This window comes from Pinus tabuliformis, chromosome 1_1 (genome assembly GCF_031772625.1).
Source record: "Pinus tabuliformis cultivar Carrire ecotype Pingquan chromosome 1_1, CPIR1, whole genome shotgun sequence".
NCBI lineage: Eukaryota > Viridiplantae > Streptophyta > Pinopsida > Pinales > Pinaceae > Pinus > Pinus tabuliformis.
Genome location: NC_142297.1, coordinates 773,062,391 through 773,078,290, shown reverse-complemented (window position 1 = coordinate 773,078,290; position 15,900 = coordinate 773,062,391).

The following is a 15,900-nucleotide window of genomic DNA, read 5'->3' as shown; positions in this document are numbered from 1 at the left end:
AATTAGCTTATAGATCTACTCAATATCATCATCCTCCACATAATCGCAAACTAGTTCAGTATATCACGCACCGTCGGCTGGATCCAATGTTACAATAACCCTTAGTGATTTCTTTTCAAATGTCATACTACGCTTCTTTAAGTTGATGACTACATTCATATAAAATTCCCAATCAATTCCAAGCAACGCTGGGTATGGGTTACTATCGTATACTATTTCGATTACTTCAAAATCGACTATGGCACACGCCCCTTCAATATCCAAAGTCACTCCATGTAGGCACCCCATAGGAATAATCTTCTGCAGATTCGCCATCCTCGGCTGGATCGGGGACCATTGTAGTGTTGGGCTTCCCATTCATTCCCAAGTTTTCTTTGGCATAACGTTGGCATTAGACCCCAAATCAAGGATTACCTGTTCCATTTCGTATTCTCCAATCTATGCAGTCAATCTCATTTCGCTACTAGTCCATTTCTTACTTTTGTCAACCTTATGTACCGCACATTGTTATCTATCAATTCTTGCAGTTCTTCTAGTGCCCTCTTCTCCCTTAGGAGCTTCATACAAGTTTGTAAGAAATATGCCAACTAAGAGGGATCTGTTTCTTTGTGCACATACTTTGAGTCCTTGAAGTAGAATCTCTTGCATTTGTGAAGTTCCTTTTTGCTTCCATAAATGTTTTGATTACCTTATTTACATCGAATTCAGTCGCTTTATCAACAGCCTTGTGAACCCATATATTTTCCTCTGGTTGCTTCCCTTTATCCTCCCCGGTAACTATGCCACTTCGCGTAACAATATTAACACCAGGACCCTCTTCACGTGGTTCAAATATCATCATTTGGATGTTTTGTGTTGGCTTCTGAGTCTGAGTCTTCTTTTCTTGCATCTTCGCAATGAACACGGGGAAATCTTCTATGGCATGATAAAACTGGCGACAATATTGGCATGAGGGGTGTGTTGGATTCTGAAAATCTCATGCTCCTCCTTCTCCTCCTCTTCCGGCTCCTCCTCCTCTTCCTCTTCCTCATCCCTGAAACCCTATGTGTGTTGTAGTTGCGCCTTGATCCTAAGGTCGAGCCTCCATCTGTACCCTATACATTTGTGTTTTGTCCATCATCAATTCATAACTTTGGAAATTGTATTCATCATGACCCATATACTTACAAAAATTACAAAACAGTTGTTGCGAAGTTTGCACAAACTTTTGTAGTAAATGACACTTATCCGTTGTATGTTTTCTTTTAATCTGACAAATCACGCACCATGGTACTACACTCATACTTGTCCCAATGGTATTCTCAGGCTTCAAGGGAATAGGACCTCCACCAACTAGGTAATTCTGATCTACTGGGAAATGATGCTTATCGTGACCCTAACCCTTACATTTCAAACACCATACTTCCATGCGAACCTCATTTTGGACTTCCTTTCCCATTTTGAGGCTCTGCAACTCCATATGTAGGCTATCAAGATGTGAATGAATCTGTTGCACTCCCAGATTCGTATCTGAATAGGTAAACCTTCCAATTTCATGGAAATCTCCAATCCTTCCGCCTACATTCCAATATTCTGTTGTGACAATGGCAATCTCAAATGGGGTAATAACAAAGCAATGTACCAGTGCTTGTGTTGGTCATCCATGATCTACATATTAGCCTCCTGGAGCAAACATTTAAACCTCTAATCAAAGTCCCACTTAGACTCATTCACCCTCTACTGGATCTCTTTGACCTCTATTACTTACTAAGCTTGCGACTTAGACTTCCTGAATTCATTATTGAGCTCTTTATTCGTTTCTTCCAATGTTGCATTTGGGTGAGCCAAACAATACTTAATATACCAGCTTTGTGCTCTATCTCGTAGTGTTGTAACCAGCTGCGCTTTATTCAAATCATCATCTGTAATTTGAAGTGACTTCCACAAAACATTAGCTACAAACCAAAACTGTTCAGGGTCGTTTATCCCTAGACCTTTGAATATGGGCATCTTCATAGTGTTAGACATGTTGAATAGTGGAGGTGGAGGTGGAAGTGGAGGTGGAGGCGGAGGTGTAGGTGTAGGTGTGTGAGGTGGAGGTGGATTGGACGGATGTGGTATCCCCACAATACCCTACTTTACTGTCTGCAATGCACCTAGAGGTGTCTTCAGAACACTACTTTCGTCGTCACTGTCAGACACTCCCAACAGAGGACTGTACTCAACACATGAATCTATATCTCTTTTGAATGTCTTTCCGCTTTGGGTAGCTCTTGTCAAATCTATTCTAAACATTAATTCAATGGCATAACCTTTTTCTTGCACAATAGCATTTTAATCCAGGTTTTCAGAGACTTCAGATAGTTACCTCTTGGTCCTTTGAAGAATCGGCATTCAACTTCTCTATAACTGATAGATTTATCAATTGTGAACTCAGTGATGAAACCGACCAAAATTCTATCGATCCAGTAATCAAAAGCCCTTGCAATCTTGTTTTTTGAAGCTTCTAAGTGCCCGACCAATTATGGAGTCCACACAATAGGGTTATCCAACTTCCACGTACCTTGACTATCCGCCAATTTAGATAACCACTAGTGTAATTCACACGGAAAAGAGCAGAAGAAAATTTTGTGTTCATCTGTATATAGATATCTATTCAACCACTCTTCCTTTGACAGGCACTGATTCTTGTTTCCCTAGGCTGCAAACTCGTGTAGCTTCTAATCTATCCACTTCTTTCTTTCCTTCTTAGTTGGGAACCATTTATTAGACATCACACATTCCTCAGATAGATCCCGGTCCTGGTAACAGAACCATTTGTTGGCTTGAGGGGGTATGGACTCAGGCTCAGAGTTAGTTGCGCCAACCAACAAACCCTATACTACCAGCCCTTTCAGCAACAACCTATGTAGCGAAGGTTGCAGTCACACCCGAGGCAGTGTTGGGAGATGACAGAACTAGGTTTCTGCATCCTGAGGTCTGTGTGATGGGTTTTTGTCACTTCTAGGGCTTTATTCTGACCTTCGCGAACCCTAACCCTCAAAATGTGGAATTTACAATAACTTACAAAAAACAAATTCTAACTCTGTGTCTATTTCTTTAAACATTCATAACATCGTGTAAACTATTAGATCTACCACATTCACACATATATTAAGTGTTTCTTATGATAATTGTAATAAATAGAGCGAATACACAAAAAATGCAGAAGAAAATATAAACACACAGATACATAGATATGGCTTCAAAATAGTCTTTATTATGTTCAATCCTTCTGTTACAGACTCTTTCTCCCCTACGCACACAGTTGCAAGGGCCCGCGCACTCAGCTGCGGACTTACAAAGGTCTCTGCGCAAACAGCTACAGGAGCCTTCCCCTTCACCTAAGCATAAGAAATAGACTTTTCGTGACTTAGATCACTTGCCCATACATAGATATTCAATGATTAGCCGACTTCGTATGACTCGCTATGACTCTTTTATATATCTTCTTTCATTACAATACCATGGTTCGCGAACCATGGGTTGGTCACAAAACATATTACTTCTAACGAAACTAAGCAGCTTTAACGTTCCTAAAGCCCCCTTTGACTTCTAGAACCTTCGTGCTCTGCTTCCTCAAAATGCAGAGACTTTACAGAGATAACAAAAGTGATTACAAAATTGACCCCACGGAACCCTATCCCAACACATATGTGTGTGTGTATTTATTAGAATAGTACTATTACTTTTCTCCTAAAGACTCACTTGTGTTTCCTTCCAGTTGAAGAACATTGATACATCTTCAATTGAGCACTCAAAAAGACATACTTACTTTCTCCTTCAAAAGTACATGTGCATTTCTCTCTCATGCTAACTATTGCAACCATCAAAAATATTCAAGTACATGGTAGTCGGGCCACATTTCTAGATGGGGCTCCTATACCAAACTATGTCAGTTATAATTGGGACTTCATATCAGGGATACCCCTTGTATGTTGGAGGGATCTAGCATTGCCAACACTTCCATCCTTTCTTTCTCCAAATTTCAACTTAAGCTCTCAACCACGTGATATAAAGGATGAGAGACAGGGGACATCCCTGCCTTAATACTCTAGAAGCTCTGAAGAAGGGAGTTGGCCGACCATTAACCAATGCCTCAATTCATGGAGAGCCTATGCAAGATTTAATCCAACAAAAAAAATCCTTATGGAACCCTAATTTTTTAAGCATGAGAAAGAGGAAAGAATGCCTTACCTGATTGAAGGCATTGGCCATGCCTAATTTAATTACCATTCCTAATTCTCCTGCGTCCTTGTTTGAGTGGATTGCTTCCAGCATAAGAATGATATTGTCCAAAAACTTTATATTTTGCATAAATCCTCCTTGGTTTCCCAAATAACTTGGTGGAGTAGTTTGTTTATCCTTGATGATATGATTTTTTTTTTTTTTTTTTCAGAATTTTATATGCTGAATTACACAATGAAATCGAGAAAAATATCAAGAAGTTCCTAGGTTTTATTTCTTACCCGATTGAAGGCATTGGCCATGCCTAGTTTAATTACCATTCCTAATTCTCCTACATCCTTGCTTGAGTGGATTGCTTCCAGCATAAGAATGATATTGTCCAAAAATTTTATGTTTTGCATAAATCCTCGGTTTCCAAAATAACTTGGGAAAGTAGTTTGTTTATCCTCGATGATAAGTTGTTTTTTTTTTTTTTTAATCAGAATTTTATATGCTGAATTACACAATGAAAGGGAAGATGAGTTTATGGAACCATCTATCTTGTTTTTTTGTCTCACATTGTTAGCATGAATAATATATCTTCTTTTACCAAACCCCAAAGGGTCCTATAAAACCTTACTTTAAAATCATTAGGCCCAGGGGCCTTGTCTGGATCCAAAATCTAAATCACATCCAAAACCTCCTCTTCATCTGTTTCTTTTATTAATGACAAATTCAAATATTTTGTTACTATAGTGAAAACATATTGAATAAATTTCTACGCCCTATTCATGTCAATCATTCGTTCTTCACCATAAATTGATGGAAAATGATGGAATGCTTCTTTCTTTATTTTTTTAAAGGATGTTATATTCCCCTTACCTTTGGGGACTATCTCTTTTACGTGTTCCTTAACTCTCTGGTTTTGGTCTATTTGTGGAAAAAGGATGTGTTTTGATCATTGTCCTGAAGCCATAGGCTTCAATAGTTAAAACACCATAGTTCCTCATGTCTACTTATTGCAATTATTTTTGTTAGTTCCATTTCTCTATCAAAATTCCATGGTTCCACTACACTTACATTAATCATGCTCTAGTGCTACTCCAGCTACTTTACTAGGTCCTTGCACTTATATCCAGGAGGCTTCTATTTCTTTTTTAACCATGTTCTTAACCCTTACTTGATTGACCTTAATTTCATTTCCTGTATATATGTTGGTGGCCTTGTCACTGGATTTTTCCATGCTTGTCTGATTAGATCCATTAATCCTTCCTCATATAACCATACTGGATTATAACTGAAAGGAATTGGCCCCAAATATTTCATTCTCTCTATACACAAAGAGATCAGGCAATGGTCTGATTCACCTTGAGCTTTAATCTTGGAGAAACAATCAATCCCATTTAGTAACCAACTTTTATGCAAAAGAAACCAATCTAGAAGGGCCACAATGAATTTTAAAACCACAACTTTGATTCAACCAAGTGGATTTTCCAACCTTAGGAGGAAAATCTACTAGGTCCCAATCATTAATCATGTCTTTGATTTTCTCTTGAAAAGGATCTTGAATAGAACATCCTCCTTATTTTTCCTCAGATCTTAGGACAGGGTTAAAATTGGCCCCCATAATACAATTTTTATGTGAGGAGTTGGCTTTGATGATATTTAGTGAGTCCCAAAACTCTGATTTTTCACCATACATAACTAGACCATACATGTTTATAACAACGATGCACTTATTCATATCTTTTCCTTTTAGAATTACTGCTAACCAAAACTGTGATTTCATACTATCTATGAAATGGAAATGTAAATTTGACGATAACACATCCAATCCTCTAGAGGCTCCTTGTGAATATTATGTTATCCCAATGTTGTGTTTCCAAAATTTTTGCATTGCCTTATTCATCTCCTTTTGTTTGAGCTTTGTCTCTTGAAGCATAAGTATCCATGGTTTCTCCTAATTCACTATATCCTTAATTGCTTGGGATTTTAAAGGGCTTCCCAAACCCATATATTCCGTGATAAAATTATCATTTGACAGGAGGGTTTTGAGTGGAACCTCCTGTTTTTTTTGGAAATTTTTATCCTTTAGGGCCTTTTAATTTTAGGACTGAAATTACTAGTTGATTTCACATTTTCTTGTTTTATTCCGCTTCTCTCTCACGTACTCCTTTTTTGGGTGACGTCCTATATTTTTTTGGGTATTTTTTGTTTCATGGCTACCACTATCATAAGCCCATTTTATATTTTGTGACATATTCCTGGTGAGAAGTCCTGAAGATGGTGGATCCCATTCAACATTCTAGGATCAAGGGGTAGAGAGAGCCAAGTTAGTTGTTTGCTGGGTCAGCATTGCTATTTGTGGATTTACTTCATTAATATGCTCTCATTCTTTCTCATTCATTTCTACTTATTTAGTCTCTTCTAAAATTTCTTCCTCTTATTGAACTCTGAGATCTTCATCCAATATGGGTGGGTCTTGACCATTTTTAGAGGAGTTTTGTAGCATACTAAACATATTTAATGAAGTGGAAGCTCCATTCTTGTTCTTAGTTGGTTGTTTCTTATTCTCAATATTTTTTTTTTTGTTCCCTCCTCATTTTTGTAACTTCTATTGCCCCCCTTGATTAGCTTCTAGTGCAGATTCCTTTCTAGGATCCTTCTTGCAATCCCTTACAAAATGGACTTATTCGTGACAATATCGGCACTTGAAGGGGATTTTCTTATAGTATACAGTATGGAAATGGGTCCAACCTCCCAGGGCGAGGTTAATTTTTGAAGGAAATCCCTTCTCCCAATATACTTCTACACATATCTTAGAATTCACAAACTGTGAAACCTTAGGTTTCGTTCAATCCAAGTATCGCCCTACACCATTTCCAATGGCTCTAAAACAATCATCACTCCAATAGGACAACGAGAGTCACGGAATTTTTACCCACACAGGAATCGTTGTAGGGATACTTCACCTAGGTTAAAATCCAATCTACAGTTCTTTTGATACATACCTCTGTATCCAAAAAAATATGACCTATTTCTAAAAATTACATCTCGATCCTATTTTAATTCAAATAAAAAAGCAAAGAAGGCCTTACCACATGCATATAACTTGATTTCTCCTTTAACATTTGATATCCATGTTTTGTCAATCATCATATCCAATGAATGAGGAGATGGCCACATCCCTGTAAATTTTTCAATGAGAGCTCGGTCAACAAAGGCTAAAGTTGTTCTCTTTGCCCCAACAGGAAGGGCCACTGAAGGTAGTGAGTCCACTTTCTTAACAAACTTAGTTTGCAATTCTTTACTTTTGGGCTGCTTTGAGAGCACATCCATCACTGCTTCAAATGTAGCGTCTTCATTAGAGGGTGCAGGAGCCCCCTCTATGGACTCGATCATAGGCTAAAGTCAGATTTGTGGGAGAAACTAGGGTTTGGTAGCAACACTACAAATCTCTAGAGCTATGTATATAAGAAAAATTTAATTAAATACGATCCATTTATTATTTTTTTCATTCCAAACATAAATTACAACAATATATCTGCAAAATCACATCTAGATCCTGCACGGATCATCGCCCAAAGCCTCAACTACATATATGAAATATGATATCCAAACATGGATAGAAATTTCAGTTGCATATCAACCCTTTTCTCTATTTTGCATCCCCACACAACTCACCTTGCATTTCCTTATATAATTTTATATTGTTGATCTCATCAAGTTTAACTCCTTTGATGCTATCAAATTTAACTCACACTTTGTTGGGATAGGATCCTTAGGGTCAGTTTTGGGGATAGTTTAACCCAATTTTGTAAAAGTTTTGTAAATAATGTAAAGTCTCCGCGAAACGTGGATGCAGAGCATGCAACTAGACATGATTCAAAGGGATTTTAGCCCCTTGTGTAGGTAAGTGATAGGTTGGTTTTGAGACTCACCCATGAGTTGCGGGCCATGGTATTGTATTGAAAAATCTATATATAGTTGAGTCGTAGCGAGTCAAAAAAAGGAGAATACAAGTAATTAAGTGAAGATAGAGATTGATTTTATCAAAGAGATTTAGAACAGTCGGTGATGGAGTGCGTTGTTAAGGTGCTCCGTAAGCAAAGGTCATCAGTTATAGTCTCGCTGATACTAAAAATCTAGCATGGTTTCCGCTAGTGCGGCTCAGGCCAGGTGCGATCCCCGGGTGACTTTGGCAGTTTAGACGCCCCTGAGTTGTGGTGTCTCAGGCACAGGGTAAGAGTGAAGTTCAAGATTCACCCACTTATCAACCAAAAAAAAAAAACATAGAGATTGATTTTGGGCGAGTGCTAAGGCAAGAAGGTTATGCTTCCTGTACTTAGGTGAAAGGAGAAGGATCCTACAGGTGACTGCGCAGGAGGCCTTGGTAAGTCCACAGTGCAGTGCACAGACCCCTGCAACTAAGTGCACAGGGTAGAGAAGTCTGTAAACTGAACATTTAAGCTTAATAAAGACTGATTTAGGAGAAATACCTTGCCTTCGAGTATTACTCTTAATTATTTCCATGTTATGTTTTGTCCCTCAATGATATGTTTTCTGTGAAATAATGTGTAAATGTTGCATGAATCTATTGAATCTATAATATTTATGCATGAACTAAGTAATTATTTACTTTTGAAAAGATAAGGGTTAATTTTTTTATGATTTCTAAAGAATTGGCTAGATCTGCGTGAAGGCATATCTAGGGTTATTAATTAGTTCGCGAAAGTGGATCATTTGCTTCTTTAGGGTCTGTAAGTCCTGATCGCAGACCTTTATGACGGTCTAGAAGCCATTTCCTTAGAGTTGCAGTAGCAGGCCAAAGAAGGACAAAAATCTGCGCGAGGGAAAATCTAAGTGACAAAGGCTTAATATCACTTATCACATCGTCTATGGATGCAGAGACCTAGTTCTAACATTCCCCAATACTACTTCAAGTGAAACTAGAGCCTGCGCTATGTAGGTTATTTCCAAAAGGGCCAACAGTTAGGGTTTTGTTGGTTGACACGAACAAATCTGAACCTGGGCTAGGCCCCCTTAAGCCAACAAATGGTTCCATTGTCAGGACCGGGATATATCTAAGAAATGTGTGATAAATTGTTTCCTACGAAGAAAGAGAATGACAAGTGGATTGATCAAAACGTGTACATGTTCACGGCTCAAGAGAACAGGAGTTATAAATTATCCAAGGAGGAGTGGTTGCAGAGATTTGTTGGTTGCAGAGATTTGTTTACACAGATGAAACCAACGCGTTCTTCTGTTTTTTCCCTGACGAAGTACACGAGTGGTTGTCTAAGTTGGCCAATAGTCAAGGGACGTGGAGGCTTGACGGTCCTATAGTGTGGACTCCTAAACTGGTGCAACGTCTGAAGGCATCAGAAAGTAATATCACACGGGTTGTGCATCAATGGATTGATCTCACACTGGGAAGTTTTGTGACTTATTTCGCGATGTATCAGTTATAGCGAAGTGGAATGAATGCTCTTTAGAGGACCATGAGGTAAGTACTTGAAATATTTAAAAACTAATATTAAAATGTTGTTATGTGAAAAGAGGGTTATGTAGTTACCTTGATGTTTGGGGCTACGTGAAGTGGGAGATTCTTTAGAAGAAACAGAGGATCAAGCCCAGAATATAGTCCACTTATTGAACCCCCTTTAAGTGACGACGAAGGGATGGTCCTGACTATGCCGCGAAGTGCAATTCAGTTAATTACACAGGGTATCCCAAGGATACCTCATCCATCCACTCCACCTCCACCTCATACTCCTACACCTTCACCCCCTCCACCTCCATTTCCACCATTAAACATGGCGAACATGATGAAGATGTTGATTTTTAAAGGAGTAGGGAGAGAATATCCTGAATAGTTTTGGTTTGTCACAGGAGTTGTATGGACGACACAACATATTACAGATGATAACATCAAGAAATCAAAGTTGGTTACAACCTTACAAGATCGCGCATTAACATGGTACATCAAGTATTGCATTGATTACCCCAACGCGGCATTAGCGGAGACCCAACAAGCTTTGAATAAGGAGTTTAGTAAGCCTAAGTCAAAGGCGCGGTCGGTAATTGAGTTTAAGGAAATCTGATAGAACGTAGATGAGACACCTTGGGATTTCGATCAAAGGTTGAAATTCCTGATCAAGAAAGCCAATATGATAATCATGGATTCCCAGCATCATGACTGGTATATATCATTTCTCTTGCCACATTTGAGAGTGCCTTTGTCGCAACAAAAGATAGCAACATAAGCAGAAGCTTTGCAAATAACGATGCCGTTGGATTCTTCACCCATACAAGATATGAACCTATGAGTGCAATAGATTCACTCACAGCTGCGAAGCCTACACTTAGAGTTGCAGAGTTTGAAGAAAGGAAGGGAAGCCCAGCTGGAGGTGCGCACTGAGGTCTGGTGTCTGAAGTGCAAAAGCCATGGACATGATAAGGACCATTACCCAGTCTATAAGAACTATATAATTAGGGGAGGGCCTGTCCCCCTGAAACCAGAGAATAACATTCAGACGAGTGCGGGAGTTGCGCTATGGTGTGCTATCTATCAGGTTTTAGGACAGCATGCTACGGATGATCACCATTTACTACAAAATTTTGTATAGACCCCTCAGCAGTTGTTTTTCAATTTTTGTAAGTCCGTGGGACGTGATGAATGACATTGTATAAGTTATGAGTTGATGATGGATAGAACCCATAACTACCGAATGCAAGAAGAAAATTGGCCTCAGGATCAGGGCGTATGCAACCCACATAGGATTCCAAGGCAAAGCAATAGGAAGAGACGACAGAACAGGTCGAGGGCGTGGGTAGGTAATATGCTATAACTATGGCGAAGTAGGGAACTTCGCCACTAGATTGTACAAACCCAACACTTCCATCGTGTCAGTATTGTCGACAATTTGACCATGTGATAGAGGGTTGTTCGGTCCTTATGGCGAAGATGCAAGAAAAGAAGGTAAAACCTCAACAACCTATGCAGAACATTCAAATGATGAGGGTTGAACCCCGCAAAGAAGATCGCAACATAAATATAGTGACAAGAAGTGGTATGGCGACTCGTGTAGATAAAGGTAAGAAGCTTGAGGAAGATGGATGGGTGTGCAAAGCTATCGATAAGGAAGTAGATTTTGATCTTAATCACGCTAAACATACCTTCATGGAAGCAAAGAAGAACTTCGTTGAGGCCTCCACCTCAGGAAGCTAGGAGAAAATGCTAGAAACTAGTGCGACGCAAGAGGTAGATCTTTGAATATTAGCTACTTTTTTGAAGACCTACATGAAGTTACTACACGATCAGAAAGTGGTAGAAGGGTTGCAAGAGTTAATCGACAAGTGCACAAATAAAGACAAGACTCTTGTTGAACAACACACTTTGAGGAAAATTGGTAAGCATAAGAAGTGCATGGGGCACAAGATGAGGTTGACTGCGCAGATAGGTGAATACGAAATGGACCAGGTAATCTTGGATCTGGGATCTGATGCGAATGTCTTGCCTAAGAAAACTTGGGAAAGGATGGGGAGACCAATGCTGGAGTGTTCTCCTATTCAGCTATGCATGGCAAGTCAACAGGATATTATTTTGATGGGACACTTATATGATGTAACGGTGGATATTGAGGGCGCAAGCGCACTGGCTGACTTTGAGGTCATTGAAATAGTGGGTGAAAGTAACTCGTACCCCATGCTACTAGGAATTGACTGGGATTTTAATATGGACACAGTAATCAACTTGAAGAAGAGTAAGATGCAATTTGAAAGGAAGTCGCTAAGGATTGTAGTGCCACTAGGCCCTGCAAAAGGAGCGTGTTATACTGAACCTCTTCACGACTATGTAGAAAGTGACAATGATCTGGATCAGATATACAAAATAACAACGCGAGATAAATATTGGATCAATCCTACAGCTGATGGATGAATTGCGTGGGACATGAACAACTCCTGCACCTCAGATTCAGATGAAGAGATTGAACACAAGAAAAATCAGTTGCATGAAGTATCTCCACTCCGTTGCAATAGGATGACTAAATCGCTGAGGTGTGTCTTGACTGAGGTAAGGAAACTTCTGCATTATGATGGTTTGACTAATGGGGAACTATCTTTAGATGAATTTGAAAGGGAAGTACTAGAAGAGCATCGATTCCAAGCACTAGAGTTGGCATTGTACGCTACACCTACCCGTTGGTGGGGTACACACAAGGAAAACTTTGTTGGATGGAAAGAATACAAAGTAATGATGAAATTAAGGTTTGGGTATGCTAATACCCGAATGACGTAAAAATACAGTGGAAAGGATGATCCACGTGATCATTTGGCATGATGGACTAAGGCCTAGGGAACAGAACCACAACCAGAATGGGTGCACATTTTCTGTCACACCTTAGATACAATTCGCATGAACTGCTATCTGGAGACGGAGCTTCGCCATGGAACAACTGAATGGGACATCTTAAGGGATAGTTTTCTATTAAATTTCAACTAATCTTAAGGGAGAGTTTTCTATTAAATTTCAGCTTTAAGGATGGGTTTGAGAGCATTGATGAAGCACTCCAAGAGATAAAAGTTGTTATGTTCATACACCAAAGGAACCAGTCGAATGGGCTCAACCGAATTGGAGAACACAGCTGTGCCATGCGCTGAAGTGTTACAATGTGGCTACTGAAGAAGATGAAGAAAATCCATGAAATATTATCATTCCATAGATAGAAGGACAACGCGAAGTTGAAGAACCAAAGGTGGCAAACCTGAATATGTCATAAACTTTGAAAACTCGACAAGTAAACATTCAGTCTAAAGAAGAACCTAAGTTCGCAAAGATAGGTGGCTATTGGGACGAAGATACAGTTGATAAGGTAGCTGAGCTATTGTGCGAGTACCAGGATTTATTCCCAATGAAGTTTTTGGATTTGAAGGGAATCATCAGAGATTTAGGAGTTATGAATATTACTTTAAAGCTGGATGTGAAGCCTGTTAAGTAGAGGCCTTATCGGCTAAATCAAAAATATAAAGAGAAGGTGTGCTAAGAATTGGACAAGATGCTGGATATCGATATTATTGAACCAATAGATAAATTTGATTCGGTAATCCCAATGGTGGTCCAAGAGAAGAAACATAAGGATGAAATCCATATATGTGTGGATCTAAGGAAACTGAATGATGCATACGTGCATGATCCGTTTCCAACACCATTTACTGATGAAGTGTTAGAAAACGTTGGAAGACAGGAAGGTTATTCATTCATTGATGGTTTTTTGGGATATCATCAAATAAAGATCGTTCCGGAAGATCGAAGCAAGACAACCTTCACAATAGAGTGGGGTTTCTTTCAATATACAGTCATGCCATTCGGATTGAAGAACGTGCCTGCAATCTTTTCTCGAGTTGTGATCGCAGTGTTCAAAGAGTTTATTCATAAATTTATGGAGGTATATGTTGATGATTGGAATTTGTTTGGGTTAGTGGAGCTCCATTTTGTGAGTTTGTGGCCTCTGCTGGATACATGTCGAAGGTATCAGATCACACAAAACTTGAAGAAATGCATATTTTATGTGCCCTTTGGGATTTGTCTCGGCCATGTTGTATGTAAGCAGGGATTGATGGGGGACCCTGCGAAGATCACTGTAATTGTGAATTTGGAAGCTCCTAGGAATGTGAAACAAATGTGCAAGACATTGGGGCACACTAAGTATTACAGCAAGTGTATCAAGGCATATGCTCAGATAACCATGCCGATGGAGAAACTATTGAAGAAAGATGATATGTTTTGTTGGGATGAAGACTGTCAGTGTGGTTTGGATGTTTTGAAGAAAAATATGGTGACTGCGCCTTTTCTAGTATTTCCAGACTGGAAAAAGGAATTCCATGTCCATGTAGATGCCTCTTGCATTACGCTAGGAGCAGTATTAACTTAAGCAAGTGAAGGAGAGATTGATCATCTGCTAACCTTCGCGACCAGAAACTTATCCAACACTGAGAAGAAGTACTCCACTACAGAGCGTGAAAGGTTGGCAATGGTCTACTCGCTGCAAAATTTTAGGCATTAATTGTTGGGTGGACACTTTAAAATGTGTGCATATCACTCTGTGCTGAAGTACCTGGTCAATAAGCCTGTGTTAGGAGGGAAGATATGCCAATGGTTATTGTTGTTTCAAGAATATGACTTTGAAGTGATTGTGAAGCCTGGAAGGCAGAATGCATGACCAGAACATCTGTCAAGGATCGAAACTGGAGAAGAACCGAATAGTTTGAAGGAAGGACTTCCAGATGCATAGCTCTTTGCAATGCACGTTGTGGATGAAAATTTCATGTATATTATTCATTTTTTAACAATGGGAATAGCTCCGGAAGGATATTCTACCTAGCAAAAGAAGGAGTCAATAGTCCGCACATCAGATTTTTTAGTGATTACGGGTCATTTGTATAATATGGGAGCAGATGAGATACTACGAAGGTATGTTCGAGAGTTTGAACACGCCAGTATCCTTGTTGAAGCACATGAAGGAGTGGCAGGAGGTCACTACGTAGGGAAAGTGATTGCGCAGAATATTTTGCGTGCTGGGTTATGGTGGCCGACATTACACAAGGATTCTAAGGCATACTGCAAGGCATGCAATGCTTGCTAAAGGACGGGGAATCCTTCGTGAAGGGATGAGTTACCTTTAAATCCTTAGGTTTTATTCCAAGTATTTAATAAATCGGCCATTGACTTCAATGATCGAATACAACCACCAGGTAAGAAGACGAGTGCACGGTATATCATTACTGCGACTGAGTATTTAACCAGATGGGCAGAAGTGTAGCTAGTGAAGGATTGTACCACTACTGTTACACAAAAATATCGTCACCATGATTATTTGCAGTCAGTATGGGTCTATCATCACTTGTACTGTCCTCCTAAGCAAGTCTCAGACCTCAGCTCTTCAAATCAAGCTTTGGAAATGAGAGAAAGACATTAAAAATCAATGTAACTCTGGTTCCACACTTTCTCTCATGGTCACCTGCGGTCCCGCACCTTCTGTGTACAAAAACTGTGGACCTGCCCGCTCTGTCCCTAACGGTGTAGGTGTGGACCCCTGTGAAAGTCAAAAGGCGCAAGTTTTATCTTAAAAAACTCACTTTGGGTTAATTCTAGAGGTTTCTAGAAGGAATTTTGACGTGGATTGTTTGCTCTGAGGTGGTTCATGCATCCCAAAAGAGAAGGAGCTAATCCCTTGATGAGAGGAGCTATCCCTTTGAAGGAGGGCTTTATCCCTTTGAAGGAGGACCTAGTAACCTCCCTCCATTGCACTATAAATACAGGCATTGGGCTGGTTGCTGGAGAGGTTAGAAGCTGAACATTTTTTAGGGTAAATGCTGGTGAAATCAAGAATTCCTAGTTAAGCCTAAGAGGAGAGATCACATACCTTTTTGGTTTCATTGGGGAGTGAGTGAAACTTGTCAAAGTAGAGGAGACTTCTTGCTGGACCCTGGGAGGAGCTTGTACAGCGTCAAGGCAAAGGTTGTAAAGTTCTTCTTCTTTTGAATTAATACAATCAAACTCATTTTTCTCAACAAGTATCTTATGTTATTTGTTTCATGGACTCCTTGACTTTCATGTTAAATATGTTTTATGCAATTGGCTTTTCAGGTGCTATTTAATTTGTTTGCCTTTTTTGTGTTTGCAGATTCGCGAAAAGGAGCTCATTTGGATCA